Genomic DNA, 19,907 nt, shown 5'->3' on the forward strand with positions numbered 1-19,907 from the left:
GTTGCTACTGACACAGGTGTGCAAATATTAGTAGCGTCAGTTCACGGTAAGATGCCCCTCGCTCCGTGGAACGTAAATAGATCGGGTAGCACTCGAGCAGGTTCCATTGCAACTGCGTCTGCCAATGAGGACCCAACACCAAGAAAAGGGGAAGCCGGAGGTAGGAAACTCTTGGTGGTAGGGTGAAATAATTGTTGGTACGCGTGACTCCCATGCCAAACATCCCTTATACCCGAAGCCAGCTAGGCACCAGCAGCCTTGGAACCACCGCAATGCACCCATAAAGTTAATACTGCCGTTTGCCGACTCTCCGACTATATCTCACCCCCTCTATCAAACCCTCTCTGCCGCCATCCTCTAAGGCTACGTCCGCGACTTAGGCGCGGCTCGATACGATAACGTATATTCGCGCCCTCGCCCCGGGGCCGTATCTACTCCCCTCCCCAATTGCAGCATCCCGCAGCCTATCTCCGCAATTTTTGCACCCCGAAGGGACCGTATTCGAACCGAAGAAGCATTATTGCATTCCGTTTACCTTCTGCACGGACATTGGCCATTCGACTTCAACCGTCGAAATGCTTTCCCCCGCTGGAATTCAATCGTCGAAACTTCGAACGCTTCTACCAAGACTTTCTTCCAAATTGCAAGACGTCTACATTCGATTACTTGCGAGGACTCTCTGTATTTATTTAATGGGAATTAGGTTTGCTTTTCCATCCGAGCGACTTCATTCCGGGTGACGCTGTGTATTTTCGTAGAAGTATTACGGTGTCCTACAAAAGATAAACAGCATTTCTCTATACATTATTGACGATTTAGGTTCATTACACTTTTATACTCTATGAAAGAAACAATTAATCTAAATGAACAAATCACATTTAAAAGTACCCAGATACTTTAATGTTCTATAGACTTCACTTCTCTGTTTCTCTTTTACAGATGAACGTAATGTAGGTTGTTTAAAGCATCAAGCAAATTTTCGTATATTCGAAGGGGGTGTAGATATTTATTTACCAACACGTTAGCGTGTTTCATAATGTCTTTCCCCCGGTGTTGTAAAGTTAGATCGCGGTTGTTATTCTCCTTGTCCTCTTCTTTTCCACCCTCGACGTCGTCCTTTTTCCAATTGTCTTCGCACATTTCGCTTAGCCGGGAGGGCCTGACTTATTCGCGAACTCGGGAAGCCTGACAAATTTCTAGGGGAGCAAGAAAAATACGCATCGGTTCCGATGTCTGAACAAGGAACGGGCGGCGTTCACGAAAACAGGAGTGTAATCTTCTCCGGGGGGAATCCCAGGGAGAATCCCAGCGGCGGCGAGGAAAAAACTTTTGTACTTATGGAATCCCGAGGAAGGTCGGAATACCGTATTTTCGTTGATCGCCCGGCGGTTCTCTCTCTCTCTCGCAATACATTTCTCCTGACGCGAAGGTAATTGTCAACATCAACAAACAAAAACGATGTCGTTTTATCGCGATCTAATCCGACAATGTCTATAAAAAATGCTTTGTATCAGCAACCTGAAGAACGTTATCCTCGCGAGACAAACGTTTTATGCTTTAAACATTAAACCATAAAACATGCGACTAGACCTTTTGCTGGACATGATAGTTACATGGTAAATTCTTCTACTTTTAATTCATCCATTTTACATTGACACTGTGTGTGCGTGTGTTGAGACACAACAGTATTGAACGGACAGTTAGAATCACTGTACGAATTCTCGTAAAAAAACCTTGACACCGTCGTTTAATTGCATGTGTCACACAGCGTCGGCGGTGTGAATAGACGGACAGCAAGTTCGACTATCCAATGACGGCTACCGGAGACGATGTCCTAAAATAAAGCTGTAAATCAGCTTACAGGACAGATGTAAGAGCATTCGGTGACAGCTCGAGTTCCCTCAGCTTAGCGCTTGCCGACAGGATGGGCTGATTTCCAGGTCAGCCGGCCGAGGAGTTCATTTTCCGCGGATCCGTGTGCATGGATTGTGATCGACGCGGACAGCGCGTCCGCGGATCTTTCGAAATAAATGAGTTTCAAAATCGAGCATTAATCGACGTGTCCGAGGCGTGGAAGAAGATCGGCTATGGTGGATACACAGAGAGACGACCACGGAGGGAACGCTGGTAACCCGGAAAAGACGAATGAAGTTTCAATAAACCCCCAAGAGGAGGGACGTCGGAGTCAATTTGAAGGAGCAATCGTGGGGTCACGGGGTAGCAGGAATCACGGGGCGGTGGGGAACGCGGAAAGCAACGAGGCAATGACTTTCGATGTAAAGATTGCTAGGTCAGTGTAAAAACCGACGAATAGGACGAACCGGGGCGATCGAGGACGCTGGAAATAAATAAAAAGCGTCGTCTAGCCGTGTCGCGGTGGTAATGGACCGAGTCAATCTCGCCAGAGCAAGAGGAACAGGGTTGAGTGGAGGCAATCAGAAGAAAACCGGGTTTAGATAGACACCCGGGTAAAAGTCATTCTGACGTTATGAAGTACAGAGAATCGACTGTTTCGAGCGCGGCCCATAAAAGGCTGTGAATTCGAACGATCTCGGTCACCTAGAACTAGAAACCGCCACGTACACCCGCCCGATATAATATCGTCGTTCTCCTCTCATTAGAAGATAGCAGAAACTGTGAAATCTCGGATCAGTCACTAGCTTGCTTAATGGTGAAACAGCTCCTTTGTTTTTGAGAAATTAGTGAGATGAAATAAAAGACAAGAATGTTTCACCGTCAACCCAAAGCATCGAATTACAAAAAATAGCAGAACTACACGATTTAGGAAACAGCACAGACCCGAGGATTTTTCTTAGATCAAGACTTCACTGTATAGCATAATGACATCGAAGAGGGAAGACTTTTCCATGGTGATTGGTCTACTCCTATACAGTCCAGCCTCGGCGCACATCGACGCACTTCGACCGAAAAATTACGAAAGCAAAAGTGCCAAGAATTTCTCTATATAAAGGGTTACGATTCTGTTTGTTCAGACTCAACCTCCGCTTAAGTTTCCGACTAAGTGTTCGCCTCTCTGCGGAGACCAAGCCAAGCAAGGGAGTTAGGATAACGGACTGGTAGTTGCGGGCTTGAAGAGACTAAAAGGGCTCTGGTTTGGTCGGGAATGGGGGTGTTCGAAACTTGTCTCTCCTGGATGCGGTTTTCTGTAAGTACACCGAAAGCCGAGCCACAGGAGCAGGCTACTGTTCGAGCAGAGAGGGAAGAGGAAAAGGCCGAGGCGCGTTGCGCGGTGCGCGGATGAGGACACGAGAGCCAACGGCACGGAAAAGTGTCGCATCGATTTATTTCGAAGTTAACGTTAGGCACCGACCCGTCGCTCTCTTCCGTTTGATTTTTATTAAATAAAAGTGCCGACCAATCGGTCGATTTACTTCAAACTTCGCCCGGGGTCCAATGCACCTGGGACAATATTTGAACTCTATGATTTGAAAAGATTACTTCTTCAAAGTTTACTTCCACTTCAAACTTGCCGAATAACTTCGGTAGACATTCCATTCTGGTCGAAAGTGGAATTAAGTGGGAAAATCGAATTTGTTTTTCGGACTTGGCGATTTTTACAATTTTTCACTTAGTCTGGTTCGGATATGATGGCTACGCTTACGCAGATTAAAAATCCCTTTTCGTTTCTTCTATTATAGAGGACTGCGGAAGTTGATTAAGTTTGGATACATTCACTATTTTTAAATATAAAAAATTGTTTCATATTCTTCAAAGAGTGGTCGGTGTATCGACAAAGGTTGAAATTGATGTGATGACCAGCTTAGTTTGAAAAATTACCAAAGGACATTATCACCAACCCATTAGCCAGCGAACACAGTAAATTATTGTTTCAGGGAATCCTCGAACAATAGCGTACCGAAGCAGCCGAGAAAATCATTACAGCATCCCAGCACAACGCGCGATCCTTAAGACGTATAGCTCCACGGTTGCAGCGCTAATTATCGTAGCTCGATCATTTTAATAGTTCACGGAGCTCTCGATAAAGATAGCGGTACGTATTTATCATTGCACGAGGAGTCGAACAGCCGCGATTACCATTCAAATAGCCGCAATTTTTCCTGTCAGGCTTAAAACACGAACAGCAGATTGTAGTTCCGTTGCTGGGCGAGTTTTTCAACTGCTCCCGCTCCCGGTAATCGGCGTAATCCTTTATCCTTGCCGACGTACGGACGCGTCCGGTTTATCGCGGCCGCAAAACATCTCTGTCCTCTCTCTCGTCCAACTGGCCACTCGCGAAAACTCCTCGCTGATTGTCACGGGAACGTAGATGTCGCCCGACGATTTACTATGCGTCTAGTATCGAATCCTGGAATCTCGGTGTATTCCCGTTAACGACGGAAGAAGAAGGAAACGTTTACGAGCGTGGCGAATTTAGCGATCGCACGCGTTAAATTTCGTTCGAGTTACGACGCCTGCGTTACCGGCAGACGTTATAAAATATTTCCCCGAGATAAGGCGAGTGATTTATCGCGACGCGGTCAACCTCGACACCGCGCCGTCCACCGGGACGAAAAGTTCCTTCGCCGTTGCCGGAAAATTGAAAGATGAAAAATAAAAAGGTCCGCCGAAATGATTTCGGCGGTACGTCGGTTTAACAGCACGGGAACAACCCCAGCAGACGCTCGACTCGAGGACATTATCGGTTTTTTGGTAGTCGGGGATTTTAGCTTTACCGCTCGTAAACAGTGACACGGAAAAAAGTTATCGTCCGGTGGCGACTTCCCATTTTCCACCCTTTTTCCAACTGCGATCTTGCCGCTGCCGGTCTCGCCCATAAATCGGTGCTCCGCGTTCCCCGAAACTCCAGAAAAACGCGCACGATTCGGCCCACCGCACACCGGTTGTCCAGTAATAATCGCCGGTTTTCCCGCAGCATGGAAAATAATTCGTTAGCGGGTAAATTAAAAGATTGAATGTCCTCGATCGGCCGCTAACGAACTGTCGCAACGAATCTCGGGAGTTATGGCACGGTCGCGCGGGTGGAATGCGTAATTAAGCCGGACCTGGTAATGACGTTTAGTCGAGTAAATGTGTAGTGTCGATCGTCAGGGTCGGATGCCGAGACCCCCACCAGACTTTTCGCTCCCGTTCAAACAGCTTTTCCAAACGGTTTTTACCCCTTTTGTTTGCGCACGCGAGGCACCGCTGCGTTTGAAGCTTTCGCGTTACGGAGCTAGATTAACGCCGCATTATTTTATAACGCTCGCGCCACCGTTCCGTTCCCTACGCGTTCCCGGAGCCACGTGGAACAGTCGCATTTGTCGCGTTAGTATTTTGCGCTTCGCCGGGTGGTACGTTTTTCGATTAATCGAATGTCCGTCAAAGCTCACTAATTACCATCTGCTACGGACGGACGATGGATTTTGCCCGCGTTTTCGGTCTTTACACGCGCGCCTAATTTTTCGAACGAGCAGGCACGCCCGTGCTCCGAGCCTCCATTCTCTTTGTGCTGTTACGTAAAACGATTTCAACGTTGTTTCTACTCTTTCACGCGTTCGATTATTTAGCGATTCGTATTACGTGAAAATGTAGTACTTCTTTTCGTTTTTACACGGAGACGAGGTGTACACTTGGTGCAATTGTCAAAAAATATTCGGAGACTCGAAGGAAATTTGTACGAGCACAGTGTCGCTTGCTAATAATGCAGCAATGTCTTGATACTTTCGTCGGACAAGCAACATTCTTCTCGCACACGCTTGCTCAAATCTACATAACACTGCTGCACTATTCTCGCGAGTCTCGACTCGCGAAACTATTCATCTCCCCACACCGAGAAACGCGCACGTACGCTCACTTTCGCCATTCAACTCCTCCGAGGCGTGCATTCATTCCTGAAAACCTTATTTTTAAACATCGCAGTTGCGCTCCGCTCTTCAGAAACATTCGCTTTTACGAGCCCGTTTCGTATGGAGCACGTTACTCTCGTCGTAACGTGCACTTTCGTGTTGATCTAGATGTGTCCAATAATATTTCCCCGATTTTTCAATGGACACACGGTCTTTCGCCGGTGCACACGATTATGCGCGCGACTAAAACGCGGAATTACCGACTATTTCACGTAGTCGGTCATTCGGAGTCCATACATTAACGCCGGATGACATTCTGCTGGACAAGCGAGTGTTGCGAAAATTATTTATTTATTGATCGTAGGGCGCGTGAACTGCATAAAGAAAAATATTACTGAAAAAGCAGATATTCCTGCTTGTTTACCACAAAATACAAATGCAGGCTATTCAAAGCGATCAATGAGAAAAATCTTTTCGTGGATGGATTGGACTTTTTATCTATACAATTGGGATGTTTACCGTTAAAAGAAGAATTATGCATTTATAACAGAAACGAAATGACATTAGTAGTATTTAAGGATATTGTTACATTATTTCCGACTTTTCAAGATGATCGAAAGAGAAAATAGATTTTCATGTAACCTGGGTTGCTTACAGTTGACTTGGGCAATATTGATTTTGCACAGAGATTTACAGTCTACTTAATACATTATGACATTCGTGCGATTTCGTTGAAACAGCATAAATTCTATTTGTCGGGCGCGTTATTGATACAGGACAAATAGACACAACGTCAACAATTTTTACTTTCCGGTAACGGTACCTTGAGAATCCAAACAGACTTGTATTACCGTGAATCCGGTAAACCTACGGGCATGAGCATGCACCGAGATGCAAGGAAGGTTCGAGGAGATCCAGGCTGGATGCAACTCGTGAATGCAGCTCGATGATCGATTCGGTGCTGGATCCCGAGCGTCGCCGTTTTCACGCGGAAGATACCTACGTCGAACGCGATATTCGACCGGTCGGTCATAGCCAGATGTAGTTCCGGATTCGTCGATCGTCGTAAAAGCCGGACTGCATCGTGAAAGGGGTACGTATCGCGGCTGGACATTGTTCGAGATGCGGGCCACGACGCGGCGCGTCGTAAATCCGTGCTATTACGGAACTGGGCTAGGGTAACGCTCGGGTGCCGTTCACCTGTGTGCAAAGCAGATACCGTCGTCGTCCTCGTATTCGTCGGCGAACCGGTGCTGTTTGTGTTCGTCCGTGCCGGACTAGATTTTACATTCGGCTTCGAAGTTCCGAGTCGAGTTTCGCGGAAATGCCGCATATTCCCGTTGCTGGATATCCGAGTCGACATCGAGTAATACCCATCGAGCAATCTCCGTATTGTTATTAGCTCTTGGAATATCGGGGATGAGTTTGGTAGTTTTCAGTTTAAACAGAGGAGCTTAGACCACGGCCCCCGACATCTGTTCCGCTCGCAACTGTTACAGAAAACCGGCCGCAGTTTGTTCCCCTCTGTCAAGACGCGAACGGTGGTGTTTTGGCCTAACTACGCTCGTGAACGGCTGCTGCATTCAAAAATTAGTTGGTTAGTTGGGGGCTGTTAGGAGGCACTTCTTCACAATTTTTTTAAATCTTTAAAGGCCGTTCAAGGTTACCGAAGGTCATTAGTGTGCAAAATGATAAATGTTTCGTTCTCGACATTTCCCGAAATTCGTGAGATTCCGCCGCGTCTGCGGTAAAATGCTGTAAGTTATTATAAAGAGGGCATGCTTAGGGGACCTGGAAGTCGAATTCTATCGGCAACGGAAACCCGTAGTTTGTTTCTGGCTGTCAAGACAGAAGGCAGGGACGGAACACAGACGTTCCGGTCGAGTTGTGCGGCGAGGAGGCGCAGGAATTCAAATAACGAGACAAAGTTCGGAAGAAAATAAAAGTGTGGCCCCGAGGGATTGGTGCCGCAGGGGAAATTTTGATCGACACGGGTCCACGTTCCAGCAAGGCCGTGTACGCGCCTTGTAATTTTAAGTATCGGCACGGTTAGGTTGCTCGTGCCGCGCCGGTTTCTCTCTTTCTTTCTTTCTCGGTCTCTTTTGTCGCCGAGACATCGTCCGACCCGTGAAACCCCTTTGCGACTGGCTGACATCGGTCCACTGAGCTCCGGCTGTGATGTGAATTCGAAATCGCGAGTCCGGCGAAACGGCGCGCCGTTCCAACCCGAAATCGGCACATTAACGATTTATTTCGCGAGTCACGCCGAAGCGGACTGCGACCGTCCCAGCCCGCGCCACCGGCGCGGCGCGGTGCGGCGCGGCACGGCGTTGCATCGTAAATACTGTCACGCCTGGCCCGTTCTCTTCTTCTCCTCGTGAACTTCCACGCTGTATACTTAATGCTAACGATGCGGTCCGCTCGAATCGATTCTCGATTCTATAGGTGTCGATTTGTCCTACCTACCGAATAATCCCGGCCGGCTTCCAATGGGAACACCTTGTCCGACGATTCCGCCGATACGGATCACAATTAGACAAATCTGTTGGGATATCTTTGCACTCCACGCCTCCCGCTGAATTATCTATTGTAAAATACCGTTACACACTCGAAACTTATTTCTACAGGATTAATCCTTCGCTTCATATACGTTCAATTAACATTTAACCCTTATACATTCCCGAAGTAAGTTCGCGAACATTCTCTCCTCTCTGTTTCTGATTGAGATCCGGATTCTATCGTATTAGTATTGTATATTATCTCGCGTTTTATATATTGCAAAGCAACAGTGATTCTCATATATCAAGAGTTAAACGAGTTTCACTTAAATTACAATAAGTGGCAATGATCGAACGATAAATGTTCGCGGAGTATTTTCTAGTTGAAGAAAGCGGCAATGTTAGGTTCTGGAGATTACGGGCGCGGCGTCTCCGTTAGCATACATTATCATTCTAGTTCGCCGGGCAATAAGTGTGAACGGTTTAACGGGGCAGGGGCGATGTTTAGGGAAATTAAGGATTATTAATGCGAAAAGTTATTGGTCGATTCCGGGGGTGTCGTTATCAACGCTCGGCGTTCCTATGCAGCTCGTTAAAATATATAGCTAATTTTGCCGAGGCGTTCACGACGGTATCGCCACAAAATCACCGTGGCTCGCTGTTACCCGGTGTTCCGGAAACTTCGTAAATTTCATATTACCCGGCCTCTTTAAGGAAAGTTCGGGAATCACTTGAAAGACTTCCCCGTCGAAGTTTAAATTATTTGCCCCGGAACAATGTAGACACTTCGCGGAGGCGATGAATTCATAAAAATTTCACCGTGGAAACGTTTTATCGATTCGACCGCGGAAATTTTCATGAACCCCGTCCCTCGACCCGTTACCCTACCTGCCAAGTTCGTCGATCCGACGGATCCCCGTGACATCTACGCTTTCATCCCTCGACGCGCTTCCAAACCCTTGCTCGCTATACCTAACGAGCGAAATCGAGCCGCCTTCGCAACGACAAGTCGTCAGTGTCGTAGCCATCGCGACGAACGAGAGAGTTGCGCCCTTATTCTCGCTCGAATTTGCCGTCCACACGACCGTCACGGATCGCCACTTATGGCAACGACTCGTCCCGAGTGCACGGTGAAAAACCATTGAACTGCTTCTGCTCTCCTCGCGACGATCACTGCCAAAAATCGGTCACAAACTACTTGCAGAAAGTCAAATGAAAGATCTGAAACAAGTCAATTGATCAGTGCATACAGGGCTAGACATGCAGAATGGATTCATCTAAAGGAGGATTTTTTTAAAGGTTTAGGACATCGTCCTGAGAGCTGAAAGATTTAATCGAGCGATCTACATTGTTGCTGTTCCTGTTCCGGCGGTGAATGAACCGGGGAACACAGGGGTGAACAGGTGAATAAAACCATTCGAACCGACAGAAATCGATTTGATCGGGACAGTGTCTCTGCGAACGGTGGAAATAACATAAAAAGCAAGGCTTTTTTATGCGCGTGGATACGTGTGCCGAGTGTTTACCAGTATGAATTCATTGTCCGCGCGGTGTTCTATTATTCTTCGGGGGTTCCAAATTGAAGGTTTAATTTATAACCGGTCGGTAGGGGCGCGGGGTATACGGCGAGGGGCGATGGAAATTGTTTAAAATTCTCGACCGTGCTCGTTTAACGCCAGTCCCTGTCCCTTCGACGCCCTTCCCCTTCGGACAGAGGAGAGTGAGAGAGAGAGAGACAGAGAAAAAAGAGCGGATCTCCATGCAAATTCCACGGGACTTCGCGCAACGCGCTGGGGCAAATGAAATTTGCCGAAGTACCGGAAAATGACAGCTCGGAGGACCCTTTTCGAAACGCGCGCGCGGCACGCTATACTCTCTTTCTCCCTCCCCTGGCGCGCACACACGCCTTGATTCCGGCGTGTTCGGGCTGGCTCGTTAACGAGCCGTAGATTCGCCTTCATTCTCTTTAGTCACGAATTACGAGAGGGCCGAACGAAATTAACCCTCCTCATGGGGGAAACTTACATGCTCGGTTGCCCCGTGAGAAACGTCCGGCTGCCGTGAAACGTTCGAACGTGTTCGGCCTGGAAAAAAATCTACGCAAATTTTCCCGCCACGCCGGAACCCTTCACGCGGAACGAGAAGTGAACCATAAAAAAAACTCCCAATTAAGAATTATAATTTAAAACTGCATCGGCTCACCGATGGCCGAAATATATGGAACGCGCGGCCTGCCGGTAATTATGGAATGGGTAATAAATTCGAGGGGTAGTTCAAGGAAGTGACACGGTGCACGTTGAACCCCTGTAAATTAGCATAATGAACGTTTAAAGGATTTCACTATCGTGTCCTTTACCAACAATTTATGCGACTTTAATGTTGCAGTTATTAACCTTAATCGACGACGTAAAACTGTGAGTTATTCTCTAGTTTAGACACGCTCGAGCCTTAGCTTCGTTCGAACGAGTGAAGACGATGCGCTGAGAAGAGGCGGTTCTATAGAATGTAAATCATGATTGGAGCAGATTGTGCTACCGGGCAGCTCAAACTGGTTGGTGATCTGTTAGATACAACGTGTAAATACTGCTACGTTCAATTTCATCTTTATGTGTATCATAATACATACTCGCGTTCACAGTTGTGTGCAGCTGCGCCTCCATTATTTCTCATAATAATTTAACAAGTTTGAAAACATCTATTTTGCGAGAACACATTTTACAGAAGTTCTCAAGACCAACATTAAGAACACAATCTATGTATTTGAATAGTACAGACAGCTTTCGAAGTAATGTAAATTAACCAAACACCTAATCGTTTTCACGGGTATCCCGACCGCGGATCGCATATTCACGAGACCAAATTAAGGATGAAAGTCGTAGAGCAAAGTGAGGGTAGAGACAAACAAACGAAGAAATCAATTGCGAAGGGGGTAGGTTGGAAGGGAAAGATCGTTGGTGTCAAAGAACTCTCGATAATCACAGGCGGAGCGTGTGTGTAGAAACGAGTTCCCCGTTCCGCGGAGCTAACCCCGGATGATCAACGAGAGTCGGGCTCGATCGCTTCTCGAACTCCACCCTCGGCCATCGATATAATATACATACGTGCATACGTACGTATGAGGGGTGCTATACTGAGCTATGCCATATCGTGCTGTTGCTGTGGCCTGGCTCGCAATTGCTTGCCACGCAGGCACACACACTGTCGCGTCGCGCGCGCCAAGAACAATTGACGCACGCATGCATTTCTGTTTTGTCGGGGCACGTCGGTGCGCCGCCCTTCGCCGGCACCTCTCTCCCTCTTTCTCTCTCTCTCCAAGCCCCTGGTTCTTCCCTATCTATATCTCTCTCTCTCTCTTTCTCTCTCAGCCACCGTTCTTCCCTATGTTTCTCTCTCTTAGCCTTGGTGCCTCTCTATCTTTCTATCAGTCGTTCTCCGTCGCTCGAGGGTCCCAGTGCGGTTGGTTGCCGGCTAGGTCGTCGTCGTCCTCCTCGTCGTCTCGTTTCGCACGGTCCCGCACTCTTTCACACCCTCCAGATATTCTCCTCCGCGTATGCACATATGCTTCTCTCTGCCGGTGCACTCTTGTGTCGCTCCCTCTCGCCGGTCCAACCACTGGATCCCAGCCCCTACGAGCGGCCGACGCGACCTGTGCGCACCGTTTTATGTCTGTGTGCGCGTGTGAGGGTGTACGCTTGTGTGTTGCGTAGGTGTATGCGTACGTGCCAGTCGTTTTCGATGAATAGGTACGCGCTCGTACCGTTCGTTCGACGATGACGACGACGTAGACGACAAGGTAGACGGCGGCGCGGCGGCAACGCCGGCACTGGCAACCCAGGCGAGGGCGGCACTGGCAACCGGGAGGGCAGGCAGGGGTGGCGCGACGTCGACGATGACTGCAGGCCGTCGAGAAGTTCAGGGTTCGGTGACCCCGTAACGACCGCGCGAATTAACATCTTGCTTTTCACTCTCGACGGAGCCGCGCCGGGGTAATACGCACAAGAACTCTGACGTACCTACCTGGCCCGAGCCACTATTAGTTTCACGACACTCCGTGTTCTTATACTTAATCCGATACCCGGACGATACGGACGTCAGCGGTTTCGAGCCACCTTCGCTGACACTGTCTAATCTTTAAGACTAGACACTTTTCGCAAAAATGACGAGAGGGATGTTTGAGTCTTGGGCTACTGGATGAACCACTTACGACACGTTACTTACTTGATCACGTCACGAAAACGACGATTTCAATTTAATAAGCTTGTTTTTCCACTAAGAATAATATTTAATAATTCGCTTGTCTCGGGAACAATAAACTTGGCACTTTTAATGAACAAAGTACAGGGGGATATACTTGAGCTGTTCTCCTTCTCTCAAAACGAACCTCTTACAATTGAAGTGAAGCAATATTACGAAACAGTAAAGTCGTTTAACTGGCTTCCATTACTCTTACTGTCTCTCTAAATTATCAATACCGTAATAACTATGTACAGTGAGGGACGAAAATATTCGTACACCCTTTAAAGCAGAATAAGTTTTGTATCATTGTACCAAACGCGCGCGCGCGCGACGTGATTTTTTATAATCAATTAAAAGCATTGGTTTACGAAATGATATGCAAAAAAGACTTTCCAAAAATTGTAGTTTACAAGGTTACATGCAAAAATATAATAGGCATTTCTTTAAACTTTCTATTTGGGCCCTTAATGAAAATTTAAAATATACATATGTTTTGTAGATCTGTGTTAGTTATACTCATGCTGAAAATTTCATCGAAATCGATTAACATACACACGAGCTACAAGCGGTTAAAAATGGTGAAAATCGTAGTTTTACACGAGTTTTGATCAGTTTCTGCTTAAAATCCACAGAACCATACATCTTTCCGATTTCGATGAAATTTTCAACATGAGTATAACTAACACAGATCTACAAAACATATAATTTTAAATTTTCATTAAGGGCCCCCCCAAATAATTCTATTTTTGCATGTAACCTTGTAAATTATAATTTTTGGAAAATCTTTTTCGCATATCATTTCGTAAACCAATGCTTCTAATTGATTATAGAAAATCAGGTCGTTAGGTACAATTATAAAAAAGTTATTCCGTTTTGAAGGGTGTACAAATATTTCCGTACCTCATTGTATACATACACACCTACAGTGTACAATTCGTAGAGGAGTTTGCAATCCAATAGAAAGATTACACAATAAGTTTGCTTTTGCTTATTATTGATTTCTGCTTCCCTCTCTTATTAGAGATATTGAATATTCTTCAAAAGAGAAGGCTTCTTCTACATGTAAGAACAGTGGGAAAATAAGAAGGAAAGTTTATTCGCGAATAATTTCCAAAGTAAAGTTTAAAGTATAAAGATTCCATTGTACAATAGCAGTGTTTGGTATTTACGAACGGTTATGAACGACGATTCATGTTCCGAAACTAACACGACAGGGCGTGTCCAAAAGCGTAGGTCCAAGAAATTAAACCTTTTAGAACTTGACTCACGAATCGTCACACGTGACATGGAGTGAAACTCTATACGCGATGGGGAGGATCACAGACAGGAAGTTCTGGCGAAAAGTTTTGGTAATGGCCCGGTGATTAGCGGACACTGTGGCAGGCTGCGTAATGGGTTTTATATCCTGAAATGGATAGTCTACGTGTGTTCGTATGTTCCATTGGCAAGAGTCATTTTTCACTGAAATAATGAAGCGTTTGATAGAGTTCAACAAAGTTTAAACATCCTTCGTTTATTTAACAGATTCGTCCATGTCGATCACAAATTTCGCGGAAATCATTTCCGGGTAAAACAAAATGGACGTGGTACCCTTACAATTTGAAAATTGCAAATATTTATTTTGAAGCATATTGCTTTCAAATATATTTTACGGGGAACATTTTCCACGGTCAAGATACATATTGGCCAATGAAACTCAATATCCTTTATAGTCTTCGTATCGATGGCAATTCTTCCACAATTTTTCGTTCGTTTTTTTTTCCAATGCACCGTAACGATAAACAGAAATAAATATGTACATTTCGAAGCGCGCATTGAAATGAAATTCGTTTAGTTTGTTGACATATGCACTCAACTTTGAAAACCCGCGCCCGGTATTTATTAACCGTCTGCATATTTTTGTACGCGAATCACGGACTAAATAACAAGCTCGTTATAAACCCCTCTCATTGCTTTATTGCGCCCGAACACTTCCCAAAAAAATATCCTCGGTTTTTTGCGAACTTCGCGGACAATGCCAATCGACGAACGGAACTCACCGTGTGCGCTGACTCTAATTGCACAATTGTAATTGTCGTTTGCATTGTATATTTGCGACCATCGCGGGTACCTCCGTTTCCGAAACTTTCAACGTATTTATTTCGATGTTGTTTCAATTCTTCTCAATACATTGGCTGCGAATTATCGGCAAAATTGATTGCTACATTTATTCGGTAAACACTGCGCGCGATTCCAATATGGAATCGCTATTGGAACGTATTATTTCTTCCTGTCAGCGAGACAACCTAGTCTGTTCGCTGACACTACAAAAAAAGAATCGTGACTTCTGAGCTGATTGGCGTTATTTATACAATACTTGCTATTGTATTGAATTTTTGGTAGAAATGTGCAAAGTCATCAGTGTTATCATCATTATTGGATAGTGTGTTTGGATTGGGAAACAGAAGCTAGCCTTCAGACATTCCTAATAATAAATAGACCTCACGAGCATCGTCCCTAATCCCGCAGTGTGTGTCGCGGTAATTGAACAAAGTTCGCGGGGGCATTCTCAAGCGCATCCGGTATTGTCAGGGCACAAGCGAGCTGGCATGGCGTCGTCGTCCCAGTCGGGATTTGTTTTCCCATCGAAATTATGCGGAACTAGTTTCTGAGGGTAGTTTCCAATTTGCGCCGCCTCGGATGGGATCGAATCCCGATTAATTTCGCGCTGGCCAGGTACAATATGCGTCGGGGAAGGCTGTCGCGCAGAAATTGTGGCACACGGGGCAAGCCTATCCGGGAGCATTGGCGCGGCTGTTCGGGGACGATTTAATCGGAAAGAAACGCGAATAACGCCGGCCCGTGGCGTTGATTGGCTGAAACACATTTATTCTCTACCGGCCGCAGTCGCTCTCTGACCTAACCCAGCCGTGCAAACCCTGTCGTTTCCGCTCGCTCTGTTCTCTCCCGCCGATTTCTCGTCCTCTCCGCTGCTGAAACTCCATTAACCGCCAAAAATAGATCGCGCCGCGACCAGAGATAACAATGGACAGTCGATAGGAGATACCCAACCGGAAATATCCGATTCTAATAAATAGCATGGAGCAGCGGCCGTAATACCCTGTTTCAGCTTTCAGCAGCCTCCGGATCATACACCTCCAAACCCTCTAGCGTCTTTAGAAAACAGAATACGACTAAAAAAGTATTGGAAACGTACCAATATTGTGTACAGTTTAAGTAGAAAATGAGAAGAGGAATCATTAATAATTTCTCTGAAACTTGACGAAACTAGTTTGTTTCTAATGATCTATTTCGTGTAACGATCAGATTTTCCAGAGAGTACATTTTCGAGGCCACAGGCACGAAGCCTAGGAGAACAGCCATGAAAACCACATTGTCGGGCTAATAATCGGGATCGAAAGTTGATCAGGGTGACGACGTGGAACCGCACGGCAGCTCGCAGGAGCAGGGAACAAGCACGGAGCGCGGCGAAGCTGTGTGGAGCCGCGGGAATTCGAATTCATTAAAATTAAAGCATCGTTAGCGTCGGTGGCGGCGTTAATGTAGACGTCGATGATGTTTCCCATAGAGGCAGGACGCGCGGCTCGGGCGATCGTTAATTAAAAATAATGATACACCGCGCGTTTCGACGCCGCGGCAACAATGCGGCTTCAAGATGCGCGCCACTGTCTGCGAAATAATTTCGCGCGAAAGGGAAGATGGGACTTATTTCCAGCGGGCGGGTTTTCCCCGTGGGTTGGACGACTGCGGATCTCCCATGTGGCAGGGTGAGATAGTCGGCATCCATTCGCCACGCGAGGACAAACCAGGGGGTGGTTCGTGGGGGTTGGACGGGGTTGCGCCACGGACCGAGACGGGGATCGAGTTGAACGCGGGGCGCAATTCTGCTCATTAAAACTCCGGTAATTAACGGGGTGCGCCCCACGATCTGGCACCCCACATGCTCGCTCATTCGTCTGTTTTTAAGGCATGGGGGTCGCCGCTGGAAACGGTCAAGGGTTACGGCGTCTCGCGGGGGAGGGGCACGAAGTGGGATATTCGTTTTGCGAATGTGATGTGTGATCAAGAAGAAACTGAACTCTATCGGTGTAAGATGAAGTTTGACGGCTTTGCTGATCGCTTCTCCGTACCTTCATGGATCAGTTTGTCAAATTTCATCGAGCAGTGAGTGTCACGTGTTGTGGACAATTTAGTAGAGATATATGGCTCTATATAAGTCGTCCAATTTGAGGAGGATGAAACTTAACTGATACACAAGAGCATAGAGAAGTGACCAACAAATCCATCTTTTATTTGACACGGTCGCCAGGAAACTGACAGAGAGTCTAGTTTCTTTTTGATCACACTTCGCATAAAAGTGAAATACGGAAAGTTAGCGACTCGCAGATGTCTGCTCCGACCGCAAGACATTCTGAAATATTCCCGGCGTAAAAAAGACACGAAGTTTCGCACTGTGGTGGAAAGTTTCCGACCGGTAAATCAATATTTCACCGCGGCTCGGAGCGGCGCGGCGTGGCGAGGCGCGCCAAGCCGAGCCCGTGGCCCAGTGAAATCGTACGCCCCCGAATATGTTTGTCTGGTCTCAGACTTGTTTGTTATGCATGGATATGCTGAGCACACCCTAAACGCGCTGGTTCTACAACAACTGATATCTTGTTTGCGCTACGCTCGTGATGCGAATGTTTCGCCGTAGATTAGCGCTCGTAGATTCGTAGAACCGTTGCGGCCCGTTCCGTTGCGTCGGAGTCGGACGCGGACGGCGGGAATCCGTTGTTTCATTAACTTTGAGCCGAGCTTGGGGATTTTTTGAGAAAAGTTTTTAAACTGTTTAATCGAGTAACAAGACAGCAAAGACCTCCTTCCGGATTTTTTTGTACTATTTCCAAGCCGGCGAAGAAAAAGAACTTGCGAACTCCCCGAGGCAAGGGGAGAGAAAGAGTACAACAAGTACAGTTAAAAGAGTTTACGGCTCCCTCTCTTTCTTTTTTCTCTCTCTCTCTTTCTTTCTCCTTCATTCATTCTGTTTTGTGTTTCACGCAACCGTTAAGTTTCGCGCAATCGCGTTGCTCGTCGAGCGTAATGCCGTCGAACAATCGGCTCGTCGATTGGATCAGCCGATTGACCAGCATTTAATTAACGGTATTGGATCAGCGGATCGATTTCCGTCTGATTATTTATTGAATGGATAATGCGCTTATTAAATTTCGATCGCAATAGTCACGTGAACCGGGGTCGTAACGTGTACGGGCACGGGTGGCCAGGCTCGCCGGTAATAACGTCATTTGGCGATGAGTTACTTGTTAAAAACGTTCCGCGGCATATTCTACGTAATGCCATTAAACGGTGATTAACATGATACGCGATCGACGAGGCGGCGGTGGCGCGTTGCAAAACGCTGCCGATTATGGCGACACCGAATTCAATTGGACGGGAACGAATTACTGCGGTGAATTAAAGAAAAAAGACGCCGCGCCGGGGAAGCAGCCTATGCGCCATTTGTTCCCACACTCGCACGGAAGGTGCTACAATTTATATACCGGCAGGATTCCGTAAAGAATTAAAAAGCGAACCGGCCTCGAGCAGCGACACACACGCGCGTTCACTGCCCCGTTTACGGGTTTTCTTTTGCTATAATTGTTACGGGGCGCGCTCGTTGTTTGTTTCGACTACGTACTAATTACGGTCGATTACGAAGGCGTAGCCGGGGAGCTCCTACCGACGAAACCGGTTAATGCGGAGGTCTAATTAAAAGAGAGGGAGAGGGCCGATGATGAAGCAATAATTAACACGGTGATGAAGCAATAAACCGCCATCGAGAGAGCCCTCCAATCTCAAAGTTGCAGGCTTTTCCGTGCCGGTTCCCTCCTCCGCCCATCCCCCGATGCTTGCCTTATAATTTGACGGACCAGAGGGGGCTGCGCGTCTCGTAAGAAACGATTCGCCGTCAAGAGCAGATCCCATCCCCTGCACGATTATTAATCGGCCGGCATTTCCCTCCCTTGCTCGTGTTGCGTTAAATTCAGCCCTGTCCGGACGGATGCTGAACCCGAGCGCGAAGCAATCGCGCGATCCAAGTAAGAGCCGATCCCGTATCTGGTCACGTCTAGGTCCTTTTCGCTGAATTTCACCCGGGAGTATCCGTCCATTGGGAAACACGCGAACGAAACGCAAAGAGATCGTCTATTAATCGACACAACCGCTTCCCAGCTGCTTTCAGCTTAGAATCCCCGATCCAGAAAAGGTGGACGGGGACTGGGGATGAGAGGGAGCCCGAGTATAACGATCCGTGTTATCCGCCGCACCGGCCGAACGACGTAAAATTAAAACCGTTTCAACCGTGTCCGACGCGAAACCATCAATTTCGCGGCACGCAATTAACGTGTAACTAGCGGGAAACGCGGTTGCGGTACGAATAAGTAAAGAGGTCGACGCCGCACCGTGCCGTGCTCCGAAGGAACGGGCTCCGGCTAGTTGCCGGCACAGCACGGCCCAAGCTCGAACGGAGGAGCAACGCTTAATACGTTTTTTAGCGCATTCGAAAGGATCGGTTATTACCGTGCCATTCGCTCGTGTCAAGTACGTGACGAGTTTCTCGGATCGTACATCCACACCGTGCCGCGCCACCCCGGTCCGTATTTTTTCTTGTTGACGCTTGATTCATGACCTGCCCGGTGCGCTAGGTCATTCTCGCGATGCTTCCGAGAAGGTCTTGACCCTCGTTCCCTCCAAGGAACTACAGCTCTGTTCGTACCAGACATTTTTATTTGAAATGAGTTCTGTCATATTCGATCGCCGCACAGTCGCGTCGACTGTCGTAGATCATTGAAAATGCTCCGGAAGCAGTCCCAGTTGAATCGAGTTCATTCAATAGTTAATTTTGATCGCTTTCCTGCTTTTTAATCAGGACATCGGACATCGTTAAGAGTGACTCGGACATCTCTGCAATTTCTCCGAGTTTCCAACAACTGCTGAATAACAAAGACAAGAAAAACTAGACGCAGGTCGATTTTGTGCTTAACATTTCTCTCGCACGCACTTTACACCATCTTGAATTTAAGGGAAACAGCAATTGGCGTAATTCATTGCTTTTCCCGTTATTACCGAGCACTCACGAAATTGAGATCACTTTTATCGCGAAGGAGGAGTGCCCCATCCTCTCCGGACTCTGCGAATCATCGCGCTCGTTGGTCTAACGCGGTGCTCGCAGCAGAAGCAGCAGCAGCGTTTTCGTTACATCTGGAACGTGCAACGCGAACGATATCGGATAGCGTTTCCCCGTCGCGAAACACGGTTACCAGGTACTGGTACGGTTCCCTCAATTATTTGTATTAGCTTAGCTAACCGGCTGTTTCTTTTCTATTTTCAG

The 19,907-nt window shown here is 47.1% G+C and overlaps 1 protein-coding gene across 2 annotated transcripts in view; it reads left to right on the forward strand.

Annotated features, from left to right (window-relative positions):
- Positions 1–19,907, forward strand: part of LOC143207601 (uncharacterized) — a 717,548-nt gene that overhangs the window by 392,901 nt on the left and 304,740 nt on the right. The window lies entirely within an intron of this gene.

This window comes from Lasioglossum baleicum, chromosome 3 (genome assembly GCF_051020765.1).
Source record: "Lasioglossum baleicum chromosome 3, iyLasBale1, whole genome shotgun sequence".
Lineage (NCBI taxonomy): Eukaryota > Metazoa > Arthropoda > Insecta > Hymenoptera > Halictidae > Lasioglossum > Lasioglossum baleicum.